The sequence below is a fragment of the Nannobrachium achirus genome (assembly GCF_963921795.1).
Source record: "Nannobrachium achirus genome assembly, chromosome: 12".
Lineage (NCBI taxonomy): Eukaryota > Metazoa > Chordata > Actinopteri > Myctophiformes > Myctophidae > Nannobrachium > Nannobrachium achirus.
Window position 1 is genome coordinate 48941400 of NC_137832.1, and position 27831 is coordinate 48969230.

Consider the following 27831-nt stretch of genomic DNA (forward strand, 5'->3'; position numbering starts at 1 on the left):
TAGCAACGATAGAGCTTAACTTTTTCACAAACTGTTTTGACCAGAAATAAATCAAACACTTACGCTACCTTAACTGAGATATGAAATTAACCACTTGAACGCATTGTGTTGTGAGCTTGTGGATCAGCTATTTTTGCCAAAGATATTTGGTGCAGAGCAACAGAGGGGGAAAAAAATAGTGCACCAATTCAGGTCTGTTTTTACTGAGTATAGAGGGTTTAAGTTGCTCTAAAGCACTGGTTCCATCATCAGGGTCCCAGGGAGCATACTTACGCTGCTAGCAGAGAGGTGGGAGCGATAGCTGGCAGTCGTTCGACACACTGACTTGGCTGCAGGCCTCCACTCCTCCGAGTCCCTTTGGTGCAGCATTGCTTTTGCATCCTTCCTTATCGCCGCAAGTTGCTCCACAGAGTTTCGCAGATGTCTGTGGATATTTATTTAAAAAAATGCATTGTATCAAATACTTTCATTTTCTTTCCCAAGGTAAGTGCACATTTGAAGTCGTTACCTTTTGTTGGATCTAAAAATAAATAAATAAATAAATCACAGGCTACATGTTCTTCAAGGACGACCGCAACTTGATTTGTCTTAAAAGGATCCCATGGCTAATAAGCATTATGCCTTAATTAAAAATGGTCTAATAAAAAGTTTAATATGAGCAAAGCAATATTTTAAATATTATACGTTCCATAGGGCTGGACCACACATGGGCAAATTACATCATCAACTTGCGATGGGAGTTGTCCCTGTTGAGTGAAAGATTAACTATTTCTGAAATAAATACACATTTTAAGCTGTTTAAAGTATAAAACAGGGTTAAAGTGTTTAAATTGTTCCTAGTGTACGCTGGAGCCCCCTCAACGCAGTGGTTCTCAAAGTGGGGTCAGGGGACCCCCAGGGGTCCTTAAGGGGTTCCAGGTGGTCCCTAGCCAAATTGATAGTTAGGAACCAAATAGACCCTTATGTGTCTCTGTACAAATGGAACCAAATGGACCCTGGTTCTGGTGTCAGAGTTAAATTGGGGTCAGAGTTGAAATGGCACCAAATGGGGGTCCGTGGCCTGATGCATATCAAACTGGGGGGGTCCTTGCTCATAAAATGTTTGAGAATCACTGCTATATCTTCTCTCACAGGGGTCCCTGGCATATCTTTTAAAATGGGGGTCCACAGGCTGATACGTATCAATTTAGGGGGGTCCTCATTGACATGAAAAGGTTTGAGAAACACTGCCCTGAAGGACCCACAGGCGTCCCCAGACCACCCACTTTGAGAACCAATGGCTAAAGGCATTTAGTTTCCCTTGAGAATGAATGTAGCATCCTATTCAGCACGGAGACAGACAGAGAGAGGCTGTTCCTGACTGTGCATGCATTGTGAGAACACAGCAAGAAGTCACACTGACTGGAAACACCAGCTGATGTGGGATTAAAGCTCAGCTGTTCAGCAGATTTAGGGCCCCAGTACTGGCTTGGCAGAGCGAATGTGGACACATATAGGCATACACTGGCCGCCGCTTAGCTGCTATAGTACCAACATTGTTGGAAAGCATATTTACTGTAATAATGTACTGTAGTACACTTTCGTGGTACCTTTACGTAACCCATTATTCAAATGTCGTCACTCTTAATCCAAAGCGATTTATAAGCAACGCAAACACATGGTAATACTGTACATCAAATGCATACAGAAGGCCTCGCACTGTGAGGCGTTGTGAGCTTATAGTTCGGCTATTAGCCTATTTAACTAAATGTAATGCCTACAATTCATTTCCAAATGCTCGTCGGGGTGGGTGGGGGCCCCCAATATAAATATGAATATTTTTAGGAGTCACAGCCTGAAAAGTTTGGTAAACCTTTGAGCTATAGGAACATAAGCTGGACGAGCGCAGAAGTGCTATGACCCAGAAGGGCGGCGATACGAGCCGATGAATCTCATCTCTCTCTGCTCCTGTCAGCTATTCTGCTGCCGGCTGCTACTAAACAAGGAAGTGAGTCGCGGTGGAAAATGAGTGATAAATCATAGCGATTTTGATCATTACAATGAATATGAGCATAAACAAACCAGTTCACATGAACAATATTGATGTAAAATAAGATATCTGAACGGCTAGATATATTCTATATGTGCAAAATTACAATTAAAATGTTGTGAACCACAGTTACAAGGGGGCTGACCCAGGCGTTTCTTCTTGAAATGCCTGGATCCCGAGGCTAATAGGAACATGACCTGTGAGCTAAGCAGCTGTCATGCATGGCATCAGTACTATATACTGTATGATCGCAAAACGTACTGTAGCTGCTTCATAATATCTTTTTCGGTTTTGTTGAATGTCCCCAGATGTTGGGACAATAATTGGGATTGGCTCCCGTCGGCTTGCAGGCTCGTCGATCTCTTTATCTCAGAGGAACGCGGTGTGAAGCGGCACTGCTGCATTTAGGCAATGAGTTCCTCTGCTCAACGTCCCAGGGAAATGCCAAATAATGGAGGGATCCACAAGGATTTAAAAGCAATCATCTCCAGCTTCAGATTGGAAACGGCCAGGGCCCATTTCAGTCCCTGTTGCAGCAACTACTCAGTGGTTCTCAAACTTTTTCGTGTCAGGGACAGTGTTGTACCCGAACGCGTTCAAAGAACGATCGTTTATGAACACGTTCATATTTTGGGCGAACGTGAACTGAACGTAATTGTTTTCGCTTGATGAACGATATTGTCGAACGCGGTCATTCTGACGCCCGTGAACGGAGTTCGTCGGCGTTCGTCGGCCGTTCATGCGGCGGTCCGCGCCTCCGCGGTCGTCTGTCCTCTCCTCTCTCTTTTCATTCACATGCTCCAATAGCACACACTGCACGCAGCCCCTCGTGAACGTTGATATAAGGTGCTGTCTGCACTCTGCTGCTGCACTGTGAATCTCCTCCTCGTTACACGTGTCTCGCAAGCCTGACTATATACTTTGTCCTATGTGTGTTGCACGGCGAAAATAGCTGATCTGCAAGCTCACAACGCATCACATCCACGAGACAACGTGAGCTTGTAGATCAGCTATTTTAACCAACACGGAAACATGCTGTGCGCGAGGTTTAGAAACGTATGCATTCTAGTGGGGTAATTTTTTGTTTTCATTTCAAATGTGTGTTAAAGTTTATTTTTCACTTCCAATTTGTAGATTATGGTCTATAGAACAATTTTGGTTCGAGTGTCAAGACAGTGGATTGAAGAAAAATATATTTTTTGCCCTATTTCCAAAATGACCAAAATCGGAATTGTGTTTTTTGAACAATGTCTTAGTTTTCCCACAACTGCTGTGTAATATATATTTTTTTTATTGCTATATCAAGTCAATACTGTGTGGGGAATCAATTGGAGTCAAATATTTGTTTTGAATATTATGATATTTCACACAATGAGACAATAACATGGTTATTACATTCAGCCCTTCACAATAAGGGTGCAGGAAGACTGGGAACTAGGCAGTGGGCACATAACTATTGTGGGCACCTCAATGTTAAGTTGGATGAAATTATTGCTGTGTGTGGTTCTATATGGGCTGTGTCAATAGTTTTGACAAATAATAGCATGCAGCAACGTCTAAACATTTATATACTATATATATAGACGTAGGCTATATATTTTTTTTCTTCTTTTTTTTTTTCTTTTTTTTTGAATAGCCAAAGTATAAAAAAAAATATGGTTAAAAAAAGAACGAAAAAGAACTATGTTAGTTCATTTTGGGGAACCATGAACTTTAGTTCAAAATGGGGAATTATGAACTAAAAATGAACTAGTTCATTTTAGAAGTTCTGAACTTGAACTTGAACTAGTTCCTTTTTAAAGTGAACTTTCCCAACACTTGTCAGGGAATACATTAACTATTTTGGTGGGGACCCATTGGAACCCCCCAAGTATTAATAACAATATATAAAAACAATTTGTGCAAAACTTGACTCGAGTAACAAAGATATTGGCATATACTTACAAAGAGCAAAGTAAAAGTACTAGGCTAATTTATTTCAACATTATTTTGTATCCATTCCCAGTGAAGTGGTGATAAGTGAGGGTTGTATCCAGGAGAAAACAGACTTTGCACTGCACACAAAATGAAGTAGAAACTGAGCTACACTAACCGCCTGTCCATTGTACCAAGACATCAGAGACACATACTTCCCACAGATCATAACCACCCAAGGAGAGTTTGAAAACATGACCAATGATGAAGGAAAAAAAAAAAAAATCCCATATCTGCTGGGTGAAGTACAACAATGTGCAAACACAGCAGCAAGATTCGTGAGCTGCTGTGATAGGAACCGAAACACCTTTAAGACCATTGTATATATCCCTGCTCTGCCTGCATGTAACCTTGATACATGAAAACTGTTACACTCCTTTCACTTTACATATTTTGTTCCGATTGTATTGCATTGTATTGTATTGTATTGTATTGTATTGTTTTGTGTACACTTCTGCTTTGGCAATGTAAACATATGTTTTTCTCATTGAATTGAGTGTGTGTGTGTGTGTGTGTGTGTGTGTGTGTGTGTGTGTGTGTGTGTGTGTGTGTGTGTGTGTGTGTGTGTGTGTGTGTGTGTGTGTGTGTGTGTGTGTGTGTGTGTGTGTGCGTGCGTGCGTGCGTGCGTGCGTGCGTGCGTGCGTGCGTGCGTGCATGGGGGGGGGTATACCTGCTCTCTGTGGAAGTGTCCGACTCTGACCTCCGATAGCGTCGCCTCCGATGAGAATGACTCCGTGAGCTAGATGTATAGTAAAGAAACCAGAGGAGATGTGAGTGACTCGAGCTAGAAGTATAGAGAGCAAACCAGAGGTGACACAAAGCACATGAGGTGACCAGAGTCTCCTGAGCTATAACAACTGTCTGTGTCTGCCTATTTGTTCTCAATGAGATTTCACTCCAACTTTTCATATATTGTTTATTTTTTATTTGTTTTCAAGATACAGTATCTTGAAAACGTGCGTGCCTTCTTGCCTTCGTACGATCGTGTGTGTGTGTGCGTGGTGTGCGCGACTGCGCATGGATGCCTCCATGCATGCGTGGATGCCTCCATGCATGCGTGGATGCCTCCGTGCACATGTGGGTGGTCTCCGTTTTCGTCAGATGTAAGAAGAGGAAAGAAAGTTGGGAACCACGACTGATCTGGAGGATGGATTCAAAACGGGGACATTGTGATTATGTGGTCAATGCACTGAGCCGGTCAGCAAAGACCCTGCTGCAAACCTTTTGTAGAAGCACCTCAAATAAATCCATCAAACAATATGTCTTATCTTTGCTTTGGCATCACATCTTTCACCTCTCTCTCCTTCAGACAAGTTGCATCTACAGTATTGTACAACTGAAACATATACGATTTAGATGGCCTGCTGTACGAGCCGTGTCAGAGAAAGACGGGGAACACACATCAGAGGAGACAAAGAAGACGACTAGACATGACAGAGGAGAAGTGATCAGAATGTATGGGGAAGCAGTGGCCTAAGCAAGGTAACTAAGTACATTTACTCAAGTATACTGTACAATATCAAGGTACAGTACTGTAACTCTACTTGAGTATTTCCAATTCTTGATACATTTAACTTAAAAAGAATGTGCTTTTTACTCCACTACAATTATTTGACAGTCAGTTTGCAGATTTAGATTATTAATACAAAGCACGCAGTAACCACCAGTAATACTTTGGCTTTAAAACAAACGTTTGACATTGTGAGTTCGATTTTGAATACAGAAGTCTCACCTGTAACATGGTTCTTTCCATATAGTGGTATCGCTACTTTTACTTAAGTAGTAGTAGTAGTACTGTTCTTTTGAAAGGTCTGAACAGTGATTCTGAGCTTAGGCACGGCGGCCCGCTCAGCCAAAGACTGAATTATAAAATATTGTGAGATCAGAGCGTGAAATTGGTTTCTCTTACTCTTTCAGTCCCCCCCCCCCCCTCTCTCTCTTTGTGGTTTACGCTTCCAATCTGTTTTTCTCTTCGCGAGTGTGGGCTCCTTTCACGCTTGGCTCCTAACATAAATGCCACGCATTCCTGTTTACACTGATCACGTCTTTGCACTGATCTAGGACAGTGCTCCCCCCCCTTGCTATTCGGGGGCGAATAGCAGATCTACAAGATTTGTTTCCCTCTATTCTGTGAAAGTAGCAGATGAATCAGAATACATTTTATAGTCACATCGCAGGTTTACAGGTGTAAAGAAGTGGGTGAATTTCTTTTGTGCAAGCGCCATCATTCGTTGTTTCCAGGACAGAAAAAACAGGAGGGGGGGCAGAGAGAGAGGGAAAGCAAGAGAAAACGAAAAAGGGAGATGTCAAAGAAAGATCAAAGATATCTACAGTACACACACACAGCAGCATACAAAGCTGCAGTACCGTATGTGCTGTGCATGAGGCTAGACAAAGTGGAAACGCATCGGTAGGTACACATTGCAGCAGGTATGTATAAGCCTACATAAGGTTAGACATGGTGCAAAATTGCAAAAGTAGCAGGCAAAACTTCACAGGTAAATCCAAGGTGATCCAACATAAGGAAAAACAATCTGTTAAAGTGTGGCAGGCCAGCCTGGTGAAAGGCGGCTTCAACAGACTGCTGGTAGCCGGGTGAAAGCTGTTCAGGAATCTGGAGGTCTTGTCCTTGATACTGTGGTAGACCAGCTTGCCCGGCCGTGGTCATGGAAGCGGTGTGAACAGCTTGTTGGCTGAGGTGGTGAATGTCCTTTATGATTGCGACCGTAGGTCGCACTTTACTATCAAAACCACCACAAAGTGTAAGTAACTCCGTCCGTCCCTCCGTCTGTCTGTCAGTCTGTCTGTCACACCTCACACCTCACACTTTTTCCCTGCTTATATCTCCGCAACCGTTGCCCCGATCCATGCCAAATTTTGCACACACGTTCCTTGGCTGCCAAACTACAACCTCCAAGGACCCCCGGAGCTCACGGGGAATTCCCGGGGACCACCGACTCCTGGTGCTCCAGAACGGATGCAAAAGTGGTGGCGCCCCCAGTGGAGGACCCCCTACACTGCAGCTCACATAAAATGCCGTAACTCCGGCTAGGAGCGACCGGGACAGCCGGGGCCGGTACCTATTCGTCCGCCTTGGCGGCGCGGAGACCCCACCCCTCATTTCTCACATGGCCCTCTTCTAGCGCCACCATGAGGCCGATTCTTGCAAAACACATTTTTGGACACTGCTCCTACAATTTTTGCCCTAAAATCACGCAAATCGGTACACAGTATGTCTACACTCATCCCATCAACATGAATCTCTCCCATATAGCGCCACCTCCAGGCCGATTTTTAAAAACACATTTTTGGACACTGCTCCTACAGATTTTGCCCTAAAATCACGAAAATCACTACACAGTATGTCTACACTCATGTCATCAACATGGATCAGGAAGATTTTGGCAAAACAAATTTTTGCCCTATTTGTGGAGATAAGTGACCTACGGTCGCTTATCTCCCGATTAGGGAGTCTTACTGGTGATATGTAATATCTTAAATCGTGCAACTGAAGGTTCAATGGAGGGTGCGTGATCTCAGATTCTGTCTCATGTCTGAGCAGGTAATCGTAATATCACACCAGAACTACACCGCCAAACCAAATGCAATATCATTGCAATAAAATGGTAAATGGTTAATGGTTAATCTGGAAAAATGGTAAATGGTTAATCCCAAGCTAAAGTGTCTAAATGAACCGTGGTGTTGCATGCAAAGCTGCCGTCAACCAACCACCACTTATCCTTCAGCTTCTTGACATCCATGTGCGAGAGGACAGTGTGAAGAGCCCAGGCAATCGCATCAACAGTGGATCTGTTTTGATTATATGCAAATTACCAACAGAGCAGGTAGACCAGAGCGAATCGTTGCTATCGGGCAGAAACCTTTTATCTCCATATTTTTGTGTTTTTTTGTAAATAAATTCCCTACTTGATCATACTACAGCGTCACACAAAAGCATCAGCAGATCCTTCACGTTGCATTTTGAGCTTTGCTATTTTTGCATTTTCTTAATTTTAATCCTTAAAAGTAACAGTTTTGGACATAATGAGGTTTCCACCCGACAGAGGCGAAATGTGGTCTCTCACCAGCCTCTTGAAGCATTTGCTGACTATTGGGGTGAAAGCAACAGGTCTCCTATCATTCAGGCATGTCATCTGGTGTGCATGGAGATGGGTAAAATGGTGGACATTTTGAAGCCTGCGGACAACACAGCCTGGGAGAGGTTAAAGGTCTACGAAAACTCCCTTCAGCTGGTCTGTGTATAAAGCCTTTAGGATACGGTCGGTCTGGGAACCCGGACTGAGATCTGTAGAGCGTGAAGATTTGGGGCGAAAATACTTGGATGAGCAGTGTTTCGTGAACTTTTTCATGTCATGAACCCGCAAATGAATATGTCTTTGGCCATGAACCTCCATTTGAAAATATTTTGTGCCACGTATTAGTACGGATCTTCCATGTAGTTGATGTCATGGACAGAATGGCGTATACAGGATCCTCTACCCCTGTCATGTAGCCACACCTTTTGTAAAGCCTTCATGCGACTCGAGTCAATGCAACCACACTTGCAATTCCCCAGAATTGCACCTTTCTTGATCATTATTATTCCATTCCTGCAGCCTGTCAGTGATCACACTCCCTCCACCTCCCCAGCCTACACTCACTGTGGCGTTTAGTTCTTCCCTATATAATTGTACAGTATGATTCTGTGGATCATTGATGTTATATTTGTATATCGTAACTCATGTCTTCGAAGGGTTCAATGTTATGTTCAAGTAATAACTCTGCATCTTAGGCTCATCTTCAGGGGGGTTTGTGATCTCTGATTCTGTGTCATGCTTGCGCAGATAATCTGTATTATCACAAGAGCAGAGTCACACCGCCGAACTGGATGCAATATCATTGCAATAAATGTATAATCACGATGAAAGTGTCACTAACTCAGCATCTTAGAGATGGGGTCTTCAACAGGGGGTCCGGGAGCCCTAGGGGGTCCTCAGAGTTACTACAGGGGGTCCTCCAAATCTTTGGGTGATAAACTTTTTTTCTCCTTTTTTATATTCACCACTTGCACCCTAACGTCCATATTCGGAGAACTTTAGCCAAAAATAGCCGAAAGGCTGAAAAGGTCAAGTTTATTAAGTATTGACGGTTCAAGTGGTTAAATATCTGAAAAAATTAATTGACATGAATCCATTGCTGTCAAACAATTAAACTATGTGGAATCTATGAATTGTGTAATTGTGGTTGTGGGGATCCCTGCTTCATCTCTCTCTCAACTAAGGGCTCCTTGGCCTGAAAACGTTGAAGACCCCTCCCTGTTTTAGAGGATGCGTACATAGTACAGTACAGTCATTCTGACACACTGAAGACCTCTCCCTGTCTTAGAGGATGCGTACATAGTACAGTACAGTCATTCTGACACACTGACCTTTTCTTGTGCTTGCGCTCCTCCTTCCTCTTACGTTTCAAGCTTGAAGAACTGTTCAGATAAAAGTGAAGTGTGTTAACACTCAGTCAATTTCGCAAGAAGGAGTCACTACTGTTTGGCTCTTGTTATACCTATAGCCCCGTTTGAAACCTAACCCTCCGCCATTACTGGAGGGTGAGGTTGAGGTTCCCAACAGGGCTAGGTATAGCATGTAACCATGTCTCTTATATCTCTAACGTAACCTTTTTGTTTTTGAACAATACTTTTAGAAATTGTGTTTTTGAAACGCATGCAACTTTGCACATGTACTTTTGAACAGCACATACCTGTGTTTTGACTTTTTGGATGTGTACCTAGGAAAGAAAGAAAATAATAAGTTAAATATGATAAAAAAAAAACACACATGATCTGATGTTGTGCAGATCGAGCACCTGTTCTGGTTTTGTAGTGTTTGTTGCCACGAACGTGAACAATATTAATTTGTAATACTTAAAAAAAAAAGAAGTGTAAATGCATTGTTAATTCTTAAATGTACCAATACCTATTGTAGTCCTTGTGACCGTTTAAAAATAAATCATTTTACCTAGGCTAATATATCCATTTCAAATGCTCCCTATATACTGGTCCCTGAGTACTCTGTCGTTGTTAATACGATTCAATCCTTGTTTTCTTTTAATTGTACTGGTAAAGTCCAGAGAGTCAGTTATAAGTGTACTGTATCTCCCATTGAGTCAGGTGGGCTTGGTGTACACTACAGTACCTAATATGCATTATACTACTGGGCACAGGGCAGCACTGGGCAATTAAGACACTGCACCTTACCATTGTTTTGAACAATCTTATATTATGAGCTAGAAAACAATGATGTATTACCTTTGGATCAAAATTATTACTGTGGAATGAAAAATCTCAGTGGGAAAAAAGCAATTCCTTTATAATTCACTCTATGATTACATGGGATTGTGCTCATACATTTGTGAACTGGATTAAGCCTCTATCACCCTACTCTGCTACATGGGCACTGCCAAATCTAACACCCCAATATATGAAATAATCCATATTCTGATGATCTACACTACAGTATATTGAATGGTTATTATTTTTTAGCCTTTCCTAAAATACATAGAGACCTAGACTTAGAGACCGAGACCTAGACTCTCCTCCCCCTTGCAATGAGAACTGCAAACTCACTCTAAAAATGTTCCGCCGCCATCTGAAGACTCACCTCTTCAGACCCCTAGCATTCCTTTCTCCTTGTATTCCTTCTTGTTAACTTCTTTTTGATGATTTTAACTTTTCACTGTTCCATATAACTTTGTCTTGTCAGAACTCACCGGTGTCGCTTGCCTTTCTTGGAACTTCTTTTCTTCTTCTTTTTCTTCTTCCTTGGAGGTGAGAGGCTGTAGGAAGGAGACCTATATAGTGGGGAAACAAATAAAAAGGTACAAACACAAAATAAAGATTGTTAATTCAGCTCCCAGAGAGTAAAAAGGGCACCAAGAGATTAATCAACAGTTTATTTTCTTTTCCTTTTCAATTTGCTCAGGGAACACGCTTGTCCAACTTCACCTTTTCCTCTTCCTCCTCCTCTCAGACTTGCGTTTCTTCTTCTTGGCCTTGGGTGTGGGCCGAGGGGAGAGGTCCTCCTCAGAGGATGGGCTGAAACCACAAACACAACACAACAGCTTAATAATATATACAGTGGTGGAAAGTGACACAGGTACTTTTACACAAGTACTACTGTACTGCAGTGGTTCTCAACCTGTGGCTTGGGACCCCCAGGGGGGTCCCCAAACTATTTTGGGGCGTCAATGTGCAACATCGTTTATTTTCTCTCAACAGTAAACAAACCAACATAAAGTTTAAGTGTATATAGGGTATCTGCACATTTCTAAAGTGACAATTGAATGACTTTTTAATAACTCTAAAATGACAAATTAAACATTGGCCAAATTGTCAAATATTAGAGACAGACATTGTGAAAATATTTTCACAATAGAACCATGTAAATACAATTTAATTCCTTAACTCTTGGTGCTCGTCAGGGTGGGGGGGTCCCCAGTTAAAATATGATTATTTGGCATGGGGGGTCGTCTTTGAATGTAATCGCGCCGCTCTTACGCATCTTCGCTTTACAGTAAATCTTTTAGTGGATTAGCGCCAGGCAGTTGTGTGTGTGTACAGTGCCTCCTTCTCCTCTTCGTCCAACAGTAACACACTTCCAAGTAAAGGCTGACTTAGAATTCATCGTACGACGTGCTGCATGACGAAAATAGCAGCCTGAAAAGGTTGAGAACCACTGCACTGCACTGCACTGCACTGCACTGCACGGTACTTCAACATTTCAAGGCATGGAACGCAGCATGCACAATGCCAGTAGGCCAAGGAAGAACCTCCAACCTAATGTTCCCAATTTTTCTAATCGGGCATATGGAGATGGAATAGCACTATAAAAGGCTATAACTCTAGAATTTCGCCATTTGGCGCGTTCCTCAAAACACAATTAACCTTGCCATGGCTACCAACTACATCCTGTATAACTAGTTCGACATTTTCTGTCGGTACGGTCTCTCTTTGACTGCTTATTCACAACACAAATTGCACAGCCGTCGCAACAGAAATTACATCACACTCAACACACAGGATACAAATATAAATTGTTCCTTGTCTCAACATGCAGAATACCTCAGAGGAACATTGTTCTGTGAGAAATTATATCAGCTCTCTAGAATAGAGGGCTTGCCGATGAGATCATCATAGGCAGATGCTATCAACAACCTGCCTCTGAGACACAGAGCAAGTAGACAAGAAATTATATAATTTGGGTGCTAGGGGTGGTGTAGCGGTAAAGTGCCTGCCCAGCACCATAGAGGTTGTGGGTTTGAATCCACCATCCATATACTGTTTTGTCAAGTGTGTCCGAGTTCGGGTAGGGAAGCCAGGCAAGGAGGGTCATATTTGTCTCTGTGCGTACTCTTACTGGCTGGGGCGGAACTGGAGGAACTGTCAGCATGGAGTGTTGAGTGATAGGCCTATATAGTTTAGTTATGTAAACACGGGGAAAGGTTACATACTATGCCTTTAAAGATAAAAAAGGGTTAATATCCCTTCCAGTGAATTCCCTATAAAAAAAGAACACTAATTTAAAAGCTGACAGAGAGGGACAGGGTGTCCTTGACCCTCTCTGTCCCTAGCTTGTCAATACTTTCCTGTCTAAATAAGACAAAAAGTGAAAAGGCACCAAAAAAAAAGAAACAAAGTCTGTTTCTGGGAGACCATGCCTTTGGATCAGACGCTCTCAGCAAGCATAAGAGCTGGCTGCTCAGGAGTAATGGACCAGACACCTCTTTATCTCAGCTTTACCCCCAAGGTCAGCAGGGACAAGGACCTCCTGAGGTGATCATAGGACATCAGCCAGACTCGAGCCTGATATACATCAGTGCTTCTCAAACGTTTTCGTGTCAACAACCCCCATACTGTATGTATGTTCAAATGCCACATGACAATATATCCAGCACACAGGACTTGTGTTAATGATTTAAAAAATAAAATAAATCTAAATGTTTTTCAAATAGCCAATGTACGTACAGTATATAGGGTTAAAGTGGTTAAACTGATTTTGATGCTATATTAACTCATTTAGCTGGGGACCCCCTGGAACCTCCTCAAAGACCCCTGGCCCTGGGGGTCCCTGGAGCCCCCATGTTGATAACCACTGATCACCAGCGGTGCCCGCGCCGACAATCTGGGCACATTGAGTAATGTTTTATTATCCGCACACAAGTAATTATGACTTATTCATGGGGCTCTAATGTAATTTCACCGCCAAACAAAATACAGACCACATTCTCCAGGAAACCAGAGTCTCATTCACCAACACCGTTCACAAAGTATAAGTAACCAGCGATCGACCGCGCTCATTCTCCCTCTCCTCAGCACCTCATCAAAGGAGATGGTAACTGTTAGCAAGAAAAGGGAAAAAATGCATTTTCCCCCTCCATGGCTAGAGAAGGAGAGGTGTTAATGAGTGACAAAGCTTTCTCATTACTGGGAGAGGGTACTTGGGTCGAGGCAGTCTAATCAGCCCTAATGCATTTCAGTTGCTAATGCTCCCAAACTGCCAACTACACGGAGCAAAGCCATTTGTTAGAGGGAGACAGCCTTCTGCGTCCAAAGGAACAGGCACCTATAGTCTCCAGGGCTGCGCGGATGCATTATCAGGACGGGCGGCACTTTGTCACTGTTTGTGCGATCGCATCAAAAGGCATCGGCTGCTGTTTGCAGCGTGGTCACTTTCAGAGAACTGCAGGAGATACAGTACTGTGTAGACATATAGTTTTAATATAATGCTTTCACAGTTTTAAAGGGTTTCTTAACTTTCAAACATGTTTTCATGTCATGACAGCAAAAAGAGCATATCTACAAACTAACTCGCAACAATATTGCTGTGGCAGTCATGGCTGAAAGGGAAGAGAGGCTGTTTGGAAAAAAGAAGGTTTCTGCTCCTCCTACGGATAAATGCAGAAGATGTCCCGGCCTCGAAAAATAATAAAACCTGAACCAAGGAGTGGCGTCCATATTTTATTGTTTATTTAGAGTCGCAAAGCATTAGAAAGCTTGTAGTTTGGCTGTTTTCGCTACTTATGCGTGACAAAGTATAAAACATGGCGTTATTCTAACTGACAGTGTGCCACGAGCTCTGTCTGTGTGTGTGTGTGTGCGTGTGCGTGTGTGCACGCTGTGTGTGTGCGTGTGTGTAGGAACAGCTGTAAGTGGCCCGCCTCTCCATGCCGATGTGTTCTGTCCCCATATTTACCAGTGTGTTGGCACTGCTGAGCCAGATGCCCTGCCAGCCCTTCCTCCCTCTGCCAATCTATTTTAATCTGCATCACACACCAGGTCCAATTTCCCTGATAACGCTCATTTTAGACGTAATTACTGAAGCCAACGCGAGGCTGCCCAGATGAATAGCAGTCAGAAAAATGCTTCCTGAACATCTCTCTCTCTCTCTCTCTCTCTCTCTCTCTCTCTCTCTCTCTCACCCTGCATGTCTTCCTTCCGCAGTGGTGTAAAGTAACTAAGTACATTTACTCAAGTACTGTACTTTGAGGTTATTTACTTGTGCATGTATATCCGTTCTTCGATATTTCATATACTTCTACTCCACAGCATCTCAGAGGAAATATTGTGCGTTTTACTCCACTACAATTATTTGAACACTTTAGTTACTAGTTATTTTGTAGGCCTAGAGTACATTTATTATAATCAAATGATTTGGCTTAGGAATGTGACAAAAACTACAAAAATAATATTGAATTGAAGTCTCCATGGGGTGAGTAATCAATAGGAAAAAAAAGTCATTTTGGGGGTGAAATACACCTTTAATAAAATGTTTGAGAACCACTAGTACTAGTAGGCTCCTAATGTGCCATAGGGTGGCAGTAAATAACATGCGTATTCTGAAGAGACCCTGGAGACTTGACATTCAGTAATTGGGTCTTAAAAAACATTTCCCACAGACATGGCCGAGTCTTTGCCACGGACACATATGTCTGTGTACGGACATGTTGATGACCCCTGGGACCTTTACTTGCAACGAAGTATATTTTTGTATTGCAGTATTTGATTGATTGATTGAAGACTTTATTAGAAGTTTGCATAGGAAAAGGTACAGTTTCATGACGGTACAGTTCACTGGTACAAGGTCTACTAAAAGGAGATCCATGAAAAGACTAAGCTTATTTCCACTGGAAACCATTGAAGTATCTCATATAACATTGAATGACAGACAAATAGAACACAGTAGGCTACTATGCAGTAGATATGTAAAGAAAAAGAAAAAAGAAAACAGTAAGTCTAAACAAACAGTATATATACAAAGAAGGGGCAGGGGAGGGTAGGGTTGGGCTAGGTTCATTTTTTTACCAGTTGCGAACGGCTGCTGCCTGTAAGTGGTTTTTCAGGGCAATTTTAAAGGATGCTAGTGATCCACACTCCTATATGGCCTTCGGTAAGGCTTTCCACATTTTGGTGGTATAGCAGAAAAACGAGTTTGACCCTTTGTTGGTTTTTACTCTGGGTTGGAAGTGATCTGTGGCGCTGCCTCTGGTGTTATAATTATGGACATCCTTAATGTTTATAAAGTATTTTGCTACTTAAAACTTCAATCTGAGTGCTTGCTTCTTCCAGCTCAACCTGAAAGGCCTATTCATTGAGCCCCTTGGTGGCGCAGAGGCCTTCAGGGTCATTTCAGATGGGCCGTTTGCAGAGAAGAGTGGATTTTTTACGCAGCCTTCATTCTCCTGGCCAACAACACATGGAATCTGTTCACAGTTCATTCTCTCCGTGCTCACATTCACAAGCTCAAGGTGGAATGAGAAACCATGGCTCACGCTCAAAGATTCAGAGATTCAAAAGACCTCATTGTCCAATCACAATCACAAGGGTATTTTCATGTGTTTTATCCCTGCTTCTGATCAGACTGACATAAAAACATGCAATTCATTTTGTAGACTTTGTAGACTGTCTGATATGTTTGATAATATTATATGTGGCCTCCATTTTGAGCAAAGTAAAGAAACAAAATAAGATGTATTGTTAAAGGTATCGTGACCAGTATTGGTAAAGTTCACTTTCTATATGAACTAGTTCAGTTCATCGTTCATAATTCAGATTTTTGAACTAAAAGTTCATGGTTCCAAAAAAGTAATTTTTTCCCCCTTTTTTGTCTTTTTTTTTTTTCAATACGTTGCTGCAAGCTATTATTTGGCACAATTATTTCATCCAATTTACCCACAGGTGCCCACAATAAATATGTTCCCACTGCACACTCTTCCTGCACCCCACTGAATCTGTTATCCTTTCACTCTTATTGGCTAATGCTGATAATAATCTTTTATTGTGAAGGCAAACGTTTCTAAACATCCCATATCCTACAAGTTTCAACGTGTCGCGGAAGTGACGTGTTGTGAGCTTGTAGATCTGCTATTTTCGTCATGCAGCACGTCGTACGACGAATTCTAAGTCAGCCTTTACTTGGAAGTGTGTTACTGTTGGACGAGGAGGAGAAGGAGGCGATGCACTGTACACACAGCACTGCCCGGCGCTAATCCACTATTAAACATTTACTGTAAAGCGAAGATGCGTACGAGCGGCGCGATTACATACAAAGACGAGGCGACCCCGCAGGCGCGGCCCGAAGGAGCCAACGATTGCCGTTCATGAATGCCAGAATGAGCGCGTTCAACAGCAACTTCATCAAGCGGAAATAAAGAACGGTCCGTTCGCGTTCGCCCAAAATATGAGCGATTCCGTGAACGGTTGTTCATTGAACGTGTTCAAGTACAACACTGATTGTGACATGCTGTTTTTGCAAAACATAAAAGTCTTTATTATTGTCCTTCAAACATGTATTAAAAGGTTTCTAGTGAGCCATGGCATTTTCTTCCCTTCTCTCTGTGTTCTGAGGCCTATTGAGTTGCAATGAAAAAGCCTGTGGGTGTCGCTGTTGAGGGATTCTGCCTGTCAATCATCACCTCTTTCCACCCAGGGGAGAAAGAGAGGGGAGGGGCTGGAAAATGGTAAATGATAAATGGTGCATTTATATAGCGCTTTTATCCAAAGCGCTTTACAGAGATTGTGCATTACATTCACCCATTCACGCTCACATTCATACACCGGTGGCGGAGGAAACCATGCAAGGCACCAACCTACTCACCGGGAGCAATTAGGGGTTCAGAGTCTTGCCCAAGGACCCTTCGACATTAACTCAGGGGGAGCCCGGATTCGAACTGGGAACCTTTCGGGAACCCTTTGTCCTCTAATAACGGTTTCTCTACCCCTGAGCTATGCCTTTGACAGTCCAGGGGCCAAACACTTTTCTGAGCCTAATTCGAAATTCCGAAAAACCCAGACCACAGAAAAACCACTGAATGTTGAAAGTGTAAATGAGGTCAGGAAACAAAACAAAAAGAAAAAAAAAAAAAAAAAAAATGTAAATAGTGTGTAAAAGTGTGTAGTGTAATGGCAGCTAAGAAAAGTTCATCCAATCCCACAAAAACATTGCATGTGTGCCCCAGTATTTAACCAGTTTCTTCAATTGACTTTCTCACCTCCGAATAACAGTTCTAAGGAAAGGCGTTCTATTCACGGCTTAGGAAGAAAGTTGTTTGGTTCAAGGTGTCCATGAAAAGAGGGGAGCCGTCTGACAGCGGGTGCGGAATTCTCAGCAACACCTTTGTGTTGCTCCACACTGTTCCTGACCTGATAAGGATGTTTACCACAACGTGGAGATTATTTCAGTTTTTGCAGTCAGAGTTGAGCCCCGCAGGGGTTTGGTGTATTGTATAAAAGGCTTTATCATCAGCACCTTAATCAGAAAGTTACTAAAGCAAAGAGAGAAAAAGAAAAAAGAAAAGAAAAAAAGAAAGGGGAAAAAAAAAACTCTCCAACAACAAATAAAGCACTTATGTTAAAGGAAAGCTTGAATTTCGCCCCAAATTGACTCACTTTTAGAAGAAATTAGGAGGAAAAAGCTTATCATCTGCAATGCAATGCTGCTTTACTTGAAATGATGGACACAGCTGTGGCTAAAGGAACACATAAATACTACCGCTCGCTTCACACTATAGGTTTGATTTTTTTGTAAGTAAAAGTATCAATACTGCAATGGAGAAAAAAGTACAAAAAGTAAACGTAGGCCTGCAGAATGTCCCGTTTCACAAGGTATCATATGTAGCCTATAAAATGAATTAAAATCTTTTGAAAATAGCAGATCTACAAGCTCGGCTATTTTCAAAATGCAAAAGTTTAAATAGGGATGAAGTGGTTACTGAATGTTTTGTAATAATAATTCAAATCTACAAAGTAACAAGTTACTAAAGTTTTCAAATAATTGTAGTGGAGTAAAATGTAAAATATTTGCCTCTGAGATGTAGTGGAGTAGAAGTACTGAAAATTTAAAATAATCCAGAAAAGTACAAAATCCTCACAACTGTACACCGCAGTGCCCGGTATCAATTAATTAATCCAAACGTTAGCTGCCATTAGATTTTTAATGTTAATTTAATTATAATTCTTTTTGCTGGCAGCTGGAATGCACCATGTGGCCAGTTGTAAACAAAAAAATGGTCTTAAAAGAAGCACATGGCTGTCTTGCAATTGGCAGGGGAAAAAAAGTCAGACAAATTTCTTTGCTGTCACATGATTCACTGAAGCACATGCATGGCTACCCAGAATAGCCATGGTCTTTCATAACCTATGGAACAGCACCATCTAGTGGCCAAAAATAGAATGACCAATGGCAGTGAACCATTGTGTGCAAAATGAAGACATAAGTCGTCATTGGCAGTATCTCTGCCATACTCTACTTGAGTATGTGTCCTTAGTTACTTTCCACCACTGGAGAGAGCCACTCACCTCCTGGCACGTCGTCTGTGGTGAGCGCCACGCTTGCGTCCCTTTCCTCTGATACAGCCATGTCTGTTTGCTGCATCCACTCTTGTCTCTGCAGTGTCCACTAGCTTATCGTCCACCCCCAGCGTCTGACAGGCTCTGGACTCCGTCCTGCAAGGACAAGAGAAAAGAAACCGCAGTTAAGCACTTAATGTTTGTCGAGTATGCCTTTTTTCCACTGACGAAAAGCTACATAAAATCTAAAGAAAATCTAAGCTGTGATGACTTAAACTAAGACTAAATTATATTGACAATTTTGTCAACAAAGAACAACTACCGGTAGACTAAAATGTTAGGGAGGGACTAGTGGAGAAGAGATCCGGTAGAACTAAAATACAAGTAAGTTTAAGTCTGATAGCGCTCAGGTGTTGCACTCTGAAAATAGCAGATATACAAGCTCGCAACGCGTCACAGCGCGACGCGTAGTGAGCTTGTAGATCAGCCATTTTCAGCATGCAACCACGAGTAAAATCAGCCACTGCACTTAATGCTGGCCCAGTCAGTGCTCAGGTTCACTCTGTAATGTTAAAAAAAAACACAACACACCAAGACAGAAATCTGTGAATAATCATGGACTCAGCCCTGTTTTTTTTTATCAGCCGCGTTGATAAAGTCAGCACTATCGCTGTGAGAATTTATCAAGGATGAAAGGATTTATGTCTCAGTAGGATTTGGAAAAACCTGCATTATCTTCAGTAGACTCGAGTCGACTAATAACTATAGCAACAGTCTTTACAGGTCTCCCTAAAATAATATATCTAGAACAATACTTCTTAAAGTGGGATCCGGTCCTTGATGGAGTTCCAGGGGGTCCCCAGCTAAATGATATTTAGGAACCAAATGGACCCTTATGGCCGTTATGGGTATGTAACTCAGAGTGTGTACAAATGGAACCAAATTTGAGTTAAATTAAAATTAACAAATGTTAATTAGTTCATGTTGAACATTAAATGGGGGTCCGTAGCCTAAAATGCAAGTCAAACTAGGGGTTCTTGAAATGAAAAATCACACTTGTGTGAACTGAGCGGTTGAGGCTGCGTGTGTGTGTGTGTGTGTGTGTGTGTGTGTGTGTGTGTGTCTGTGTCTGTGTCTGTGTCTGTGTCTGTGTCTGTGTGTGTGTGTGTGTGTGTGTGTGTGTGTGTGTGTGTGTGTGTGTGTGTGTGTGCGTGTGCGTGCGTGCGTGCGTATGTGTGTGTGTGTGTGTGTGTGTGTGTGTGTGAATGTGAGTCTGAACAACAGCGCCCCTCCCTTAACATGTGTGGTCAGAAAAGGTACTGCAGGCTACATACAGACACGGACGGACGCATACATACCCACACACACGGCCACGTATAGGAGACGGTGTGACCACCGCTCAAAAAGTTTGAGAACTGATCTAGGAGACTGCAGTTGATTCAACGCTGCTACTTGAGTCTTTACTTAGACCAAGAAAGTCGAGCATATCACTGCAGTTCGTGCTTATAGCTTTTTTTACACTGGCTGCCTGCCTGTCAAATAATTGATTTCAAAATATTACTGCTGGTTGGTAAAGCATTGAACGTTTTAGGGCCAAAATACATTTATGATCTTGTGCTACAGCACATCGTGAACGATCGAGACTTCTCGGGTCATCTGGGAAAGGTCTTTATCTCCCTAGAATCTAAACTAGATGTGGAGAGGCAGCATTGTTCAGTTTTTATGCACCACTATAATCTCGAACTGCAGTTCTTCTGCTGCTACAACTCTGTTATTTTTAATCAAAACCATAAATAAAATTGCCATGCCTTATTATCCTCTTTTTGTTTTAGTTATGGGAGATTTCTGCGCAGCAATAATTACACACTCTCTTCTTCCTCAAGTGTCTGCTGTCTGATTGTACAGAGAAGATAATCAGACTCAGAGATTAGGTCGTCAACACCCCCCCCCCCCCCCCCCCCCCAATCACTCTCAGCCGCGAGCATATATTTTCGCTGGTGGAAACCTTGTATGTCCAAAAGTTGGTGTCAGGAAACGGAAAAAAATTATAACCTCACTTGTCAAGCTACACTTTTGTTCAACAAAGTATAGTGCATTACGCCAATTCTAAAAACCTACGTTTTCAGAATAGAATTGCTACAGTATATAGGCCTATCGTCTCTGTCGGGTTGAAACCTCATAATTATGTCCAAAACGTTACATATAGCCTACACATATTAAAAGTAGCAGATCTGCAAGCTTGAAAAGCGTTGTTTATCGCTGCGTTTCTCGCTTGTGGGCAGGGTCTGCTACTTTTGATGCTTTTGTCCGACGCTGTAGTGTAGTATGATCAAGTGGTGTTAAATTTACGAAAAAACACAAAAATTGTAGAATATGGTTCCTACCCTACAACAGCGATATATAGCACCAACTATAATGACACAGAGGCGTTGACAGCTTGAAAGGTATAACAACGGGGGGGAAAAAACATGAAAAGTTGAAAAATGGAGATACAAGGTTTCTGCCCAACATGCAGGAGCCGCCGCTTTCCATCTTTCTGGCGCTCGCTCTCTGCCATGCATAACCAACAGTACATGCCACGCATAAAACTAATCATGTAAAGTGGCAGAAGGGGCGGCGCTCGTGACATGGCCGCGTGTTGGAGAGGTGATCGGCAAGATGGAGACAGCCGGGAAGATGATTAGTCTGGTCACAACACTGACAGCAAGGAGTCGTTGAATTTGCCAGGGATTTGATCATGCATATTGCTGCTGTTTGCTCCACAGTTGTTATACACTACCAAGTTATCCTTGCTTACATTAATACAGTACACATACTGTATATAACTTCTTCTAAAAGCAAGTGCATGATTATAGGCTTATGCTAGTCTCGTAATCTAGTTTTCATTAAGTTGCAATATGACACAGCTCTCTTTGTGCCCCTTCAAGTGTACAATTACTTAGTTTAGATTTTTTGACCGTTTTGTTTTATATTTGCTTTAGCAATGTAAACCTAGGTTTTCTTAAGCCAATAAAAACCCATTGAATTGAGTTGGTAATGTAGGGTTCAATTTGTAAAACATATAATATAGTAATCTATCTATAAATGCGAGAAGTCTCTGCGTGTCTGTCTGTCTGTGTGTCTGTAATCCGCGTATCTCGAGAACCGTTCGTCCCACCGGCTTCAGATTCGGCACGCGCGTTCCCCGCCGCGGCACGGAGTGGAGTGCCGGGTCTCGACCCGACCCGACGCGCGGTTTTCCCGAACCGGCGCGAAACGTTTGGAATCTCCTTATGCGGGGTTGATTGTTGACATCAGGCTGTTCCGGAGGAAATCGGCGAAAGCTCTGACTCATTGTGACATCACTTCATAAAAGGCTCTGACATCACGTACGCCACATGAGTCAACAAAAAATCTCTGTGAGTGTGTATGTATGTATGTAATCCGCGTATCTCGAGAACCGTTCGTCCCACGGGCACGCGCGTTCTCCATATATGGGCATAAAATGAATGCCCCCATATATGGGCATAAAATGGATTGCAGACAGACAGATACAGATATCTCCATATATGGACATAAATGGACAGAGGCAAACAGATGGTCAAAGATCTCCATATATGGGCATAAAATGGACGCAGACAGACAGATACAGATATCTCCATATATGGGCATAAATGGACACAGGCAAACAGATGTTCAAAACGGGTCCTATGACAACAGGTATAATGAGGTTTGCATTAAAGGGGGAACCGGCACTGTGTCTGCAACACAGTTGGAGGCACAGACAGATACTCCATATATGGGCATAAAATGGACGCAGATAGACAGATATCTCCATATATGGGCATAAAATGGACCCAGAACTATAACTGCAGTGATCTCCATATATGGACATAAAATGGACGCCGACAGACAGACAGACAGATACAGATATCTCCATATATGGGCATAAATGGACACAGGCAGACAGATGGTCAAAACGGGTCCTATGAAAACAGGTATAATGGGGTTTGCATTAAAGGGCGGGGCATTCATTCCCTATTTACATTGTTCCGAGTTGGCCAGGTCGCCGACTAGACGCTGGGCCGCCCAAAGGGCGGCCCAGCTTCTAGTATATTATAATTCTTTGTATGATAAAATACAGCTAAAATATCTACACATTCACAATCTCAATGAACGTGAGCTTGTCCATCCCATTCCCTCTAGCAAATCAAACCCTGTGCTAATGCTCTGCAGGAGCTATTAAGCTGTGGTGGAAGAAGAACTCAGATTTTTGTGTATTACAATATAGAAGTTCTCTGTTGTAGTGAAGTACAAAGTAACATTTTAACTCTGATGTAGTAGAGTAGAAGTATAGTATTGAAAATGTTGAATACTCAACTAAAGCCAAATTACCTCAAAGTTTTGCTTAAGTACAGTAGGCCTACTTGAGTACATTCTAAGTTTGCTTTCCACGACTTGTTATTATTGGAGATGCAAATGAAAGGTGCCTCTTGTACGCAAGGTGTTTGTGTGACGTCTTAACCCTACTATGAAGCAACCTTCCACAAAGTCATCGTTTGAAGGTTCTCCTCCACTGCACAGCCACAAGTCACACATTTAATGGACAGTTGGCTCGGGTGACAGATAATCCCTGAGCTGCCACTATCCAGCAGTAATTCAAACGGCCGGTATTTACACCAGTCTGAACAATATATCCAATCAGGTCCACCATGGAAGAACACAAGGCGAAAACATTTATTTGAGTGCTTGTTAAGCACCAACCCCTCACGTTGGCTCTGAATAAAGCCCTATAGTGGAAAAAGGGCCCAAAGCGCCTTTTTTGCCAAGCCCTCTCTTTCTGGATCTTTTGTTATTTGCTGTCATTCGGAGAGAGCTGCGCTTGATGAGAGCTCTAAATGAAATCGATTTCGCCATCACCGATGCACACATACCCCTTGATCAGGGCTCTGTAATTTATAGCCGAAACTTTCCCAAGCTATAAGCACCCGGATTTATCGCAGGCCGTTAATATCTGTCACACCATCCCCTGCTGCTCTCCTCCTCTCTGAGTCGTTCCCCCTGCCCCAACCACAGGCAGTCCTTTTGTAATAGTAATCCATAACCACTTGACGTGGAGCAGCATTTTTTAAGTATGGGTGAATTCAATGGACAACAACAAATGTATGCAAATACAGAGCGGCACTTGATGACGGAGAGGTATGTGGATGTATGGTGAACAGACATCCCAGATTGGCGAGGATTGTCCAGGTTTCAATCTGGGTGTCCACTGTCCAGAGTACTGACAAATATCTCGAAAACTAACCATTTTCAAACACCCAAACGAAAATAACAGATCTTCAAACTAACAGTCGTGAGCTCATAGATTGGCTATTTATATCTGTATTTGGACGTATAATCCTTCGAAATCCTCACTGGATTTGTTTACGATGATGAGGCATGTAAAATGAAGTCATAGGCTGGGCAGCGATCCACGACTATTCATCCTGGAATGGGGGTGATGAGATTGTTATTGTTTTCTGAAACATATCAGCACACCAATATATGTGGACACAGACTGCAAGAGGCAAGCCTCCTCATGTGAAGTAAAACTCATTTAACTGGCAGTGGGAAATGAATACCGTTTGTTATATCGTATTGTACTACCGTATGTTACAGTATGTTATATCGTTGCTGTTGGGAGAAAAACGTCGCTAAGTGACGCATTGTGATTAGCTATTTTTTATATTCCAGCAACTTTTTTTAAATGAAAGGAGTTACTGGTACGTTTGTCTGTGGATTTTATAAATATTAAACAAATGAAGAGGTTGAGGTTGAGGTTGTGACTCAAAAATAACTACATTGGATCCGTCGAAACACACATTCTTTTTTTTCCTGCTCCAGGGCTTCCTACAGCTTCACACCTCAGTGAACACAGAATAATAATAATATGCAGAACGTCTCATGAAGTGAAATCACAGCCTATAAGCGATGCACACATCAATGCAAAAGCCATTGTGAGGGCCCTGCCTTATAGCTAGCAGCGTAATAGGAGGCGTCCTTCTTTCTCCATCGAACTTCTGACCCCTGCATTACTTTTGTGTTGTTGCTACAGTATTTGTTCCTTTGCTTATGTACTGTACGTGTAGTTAATTGTGTCACTGAACGCTCGGGGGCCAAGACCCAGAGAGCATGAGTCACTTCTCCTGGCGTGAGGGCGGCAGCTCTCTGTATACAGTGTATTGTACTGTATCCTATATTATTAAAGCGATATTTCACAAAAAATAAAAATAAAGTTTGGTCATGTTATTGTCTAATCAGGCTCTTTTGGGAACACCCGGGACAGTTTTTAAGTTGCTTGATTCAATATTTAGATATTTGTTATTCATTTTATCAGACACGCCCCCTTCCTATTCAAACTTCATTTTAACCTAATCAAAAACATTTACGATTGTGTCCCTATCAGGATGATTCAGTGGCGCTGAATGAGTCGGCTGAAGTCGACATGGCAATGTTTGGGGGCTTCCAGTCCCCCATGTGAACTCCACACCGACGCCCATCCCTCCGACTCGCCTCTACCCACCTGAATGTAATGTCTCCAGACTAGGGATGGGACGATAAGCGATATTATTGTTTATCGTAATAAAAACACTGCACGATAATCGTATCGTGGAGATTTAATTTATCGTGAAATCGTCCTCCACCATGCACTGGGATCAATTCACCTTTTATTTGCAGAGCTGCATATCCAGTACCACTTAAACCCTCTATAATTGGTCAAACGGACCTGTAAATAACCTGATACAGTCTTTTTTTTTTCACTCTACCAAATCTCTTTGCCAAAAATAGCTGCGTTGTGAGCTTATAGATCAGCTATTTTTTGGCAAATGTTCCGCCCCAGGATAATGGATGTTTTTATTATCGCGATAATATTGTATATCGTGGTTTCTTTGGTCACACTAATCTTGATATGACATTTTCATATGGTCCCATCCCTACTCCAGATCCTCCAGTGGTACTAGGCCCTCCAGGTGACCTTGAGAAAATTTTGCTAAACTAATAAAGCAACTTTTTTAATTTACATGCATCTAGCAATCTACCCCACCATCTGCCTCCTCATCTGCTGAAGTGAACTCACACCGTCCAGATGAGATCGTTCACAGAAACATAAGCGCCGACTGCCAGAGAGCCACAGAAGGACGGTCACAGCCTGTGTGTACCGTTTCATTGTCCACGCCCCATTTACAGACTACCGTTACCTCTACACTCTCTGGCTAGAAGCCGAATTCATAACCCCATCTTACGTCGGTGTCGCTTATCAAAAGTATCGCTGATCTACAAGCTCATCACAAGTCACGACGTGTGGTGGATGCAACCTGTTGTGAGCTTGTGGATCTGCCGTCTTTTGGACCGTGACACAGACACGTCGTACGACGGTGCATAAATTAAGCATTAGTGGTGCCTGCCAGGTGCCAGCCAATGTTAGGAGGGCAAGCTTACAATGTCTGACAAGGTGCAGCAGGTGTGCAGGGAGCGCCGGTCACCATTAAAACCTAACCACTGAAACAATGCACGCATATAATGTGCACTGGGAAAGCCATCAACTCTACTGATTTGCATCCCTTTACACTCAACGTGGTTGACATTAGTGTGTCTGTCCTGCAAGTTGTACTCCCTTCCTTTGTTTTTGGTACTAGATAGCTGCCCATGCAGTTACATTTAACCCCTCAAGGCCAATTATAAGTGTATTCTAAATCCTAACGGTTTTCTGATCAGCGGTGCTCAAACTTTTAAAGGACCACCAAAATTATATGTATTTGGCCGCAGATCACGATCTCAAAATATGTTGTTCCAGGGACCCCTCAGAAGCAGATATTTGAGTCAGAAATGTTTGCTTAATATCTATACTCAAAGATTTGCACGTATATTCAAGATTTTTCAAAAATTGATCTCTCAATAAGATATGCACACGTGTCGTGTTTGCACCGCTCACTTCGCACAGGTGCAATTTTGTCCTATCAATTACTCACCCCACGAAGGCTTGAATTAATCGAGAATTCATTTTTGGTGCCTTCCTGATCCAATATTCCGATAGATATTTGATTAATTAAAGTAAATGAATAAATGAAAAAGTCACACCCCTGTAAACACTAGAAAATACTGTTCCTGAAGAAACAGTGTGGGTTCAAGTAACACACCAAGTACAGTATGATGATGATACATAGACCCACATGATGTCACAGGTGGAATATTATCCAATCAGAAAAGGGACATAATAGGGACTACCGTACATACACTCGAAGTCACATATTGGATCAGCTTCCACCGCTCAAAAATACTCATGTAAGGGTCGGGGTTGCGCTTCGGTAGCGCTGTTGCCTCACAGCTAGAAGGTCCTGGGTTTGATTCCTGCTGGTGACGCTGTGTTCTCTCCTCCGTGTCATCAGTGCCCATACCCTAGGTGGGGTTTGGTGAAAGGGCCTTTTCTGTGTGGAGTTTTCATGTTCTCCCTGTGTCTCCTAGGGTACCCTCACCAAAAACATGCAGTAATTCTGGTCTCTAGATTGCTCAAGTATAGCCTACAGATACTCAAAAAACATGTACTTAAGTACAGTACAGGGGTAAATAGGTATTTCATGACTGTCCACCACTGTAACAGAATATAAAGTGATAGCAGTTTTGGAATGACTGGCATGACGACAGGACTCAGCATCTGTTCCGCAGCCTGGTGGTCTGGCTGTGGAAAATGTCAGTTTATTCAGTATTTCATACTGCAGAATCACCTGGTAAGAACACAGTTGTGATGAAATATGAAAAAAAAAAAGTATTTTGACCAAGATTGTTTTGGGAGTCCCAAAACAATTTGAAATCAAATCTAGAAGAAAAACAACAAACAAAACTGATTTAGGCTACATAACTGCACCCAATTATAAGCCCTCTGTCTGTCTGTCTGTCTGTCTGTCTGTCTGTCTGTCTGTCTGTCTGTCTGTCTGTCTGTCTGTCTGTCTGTCTGTCTGTCTGTCTGTCTGTCTGT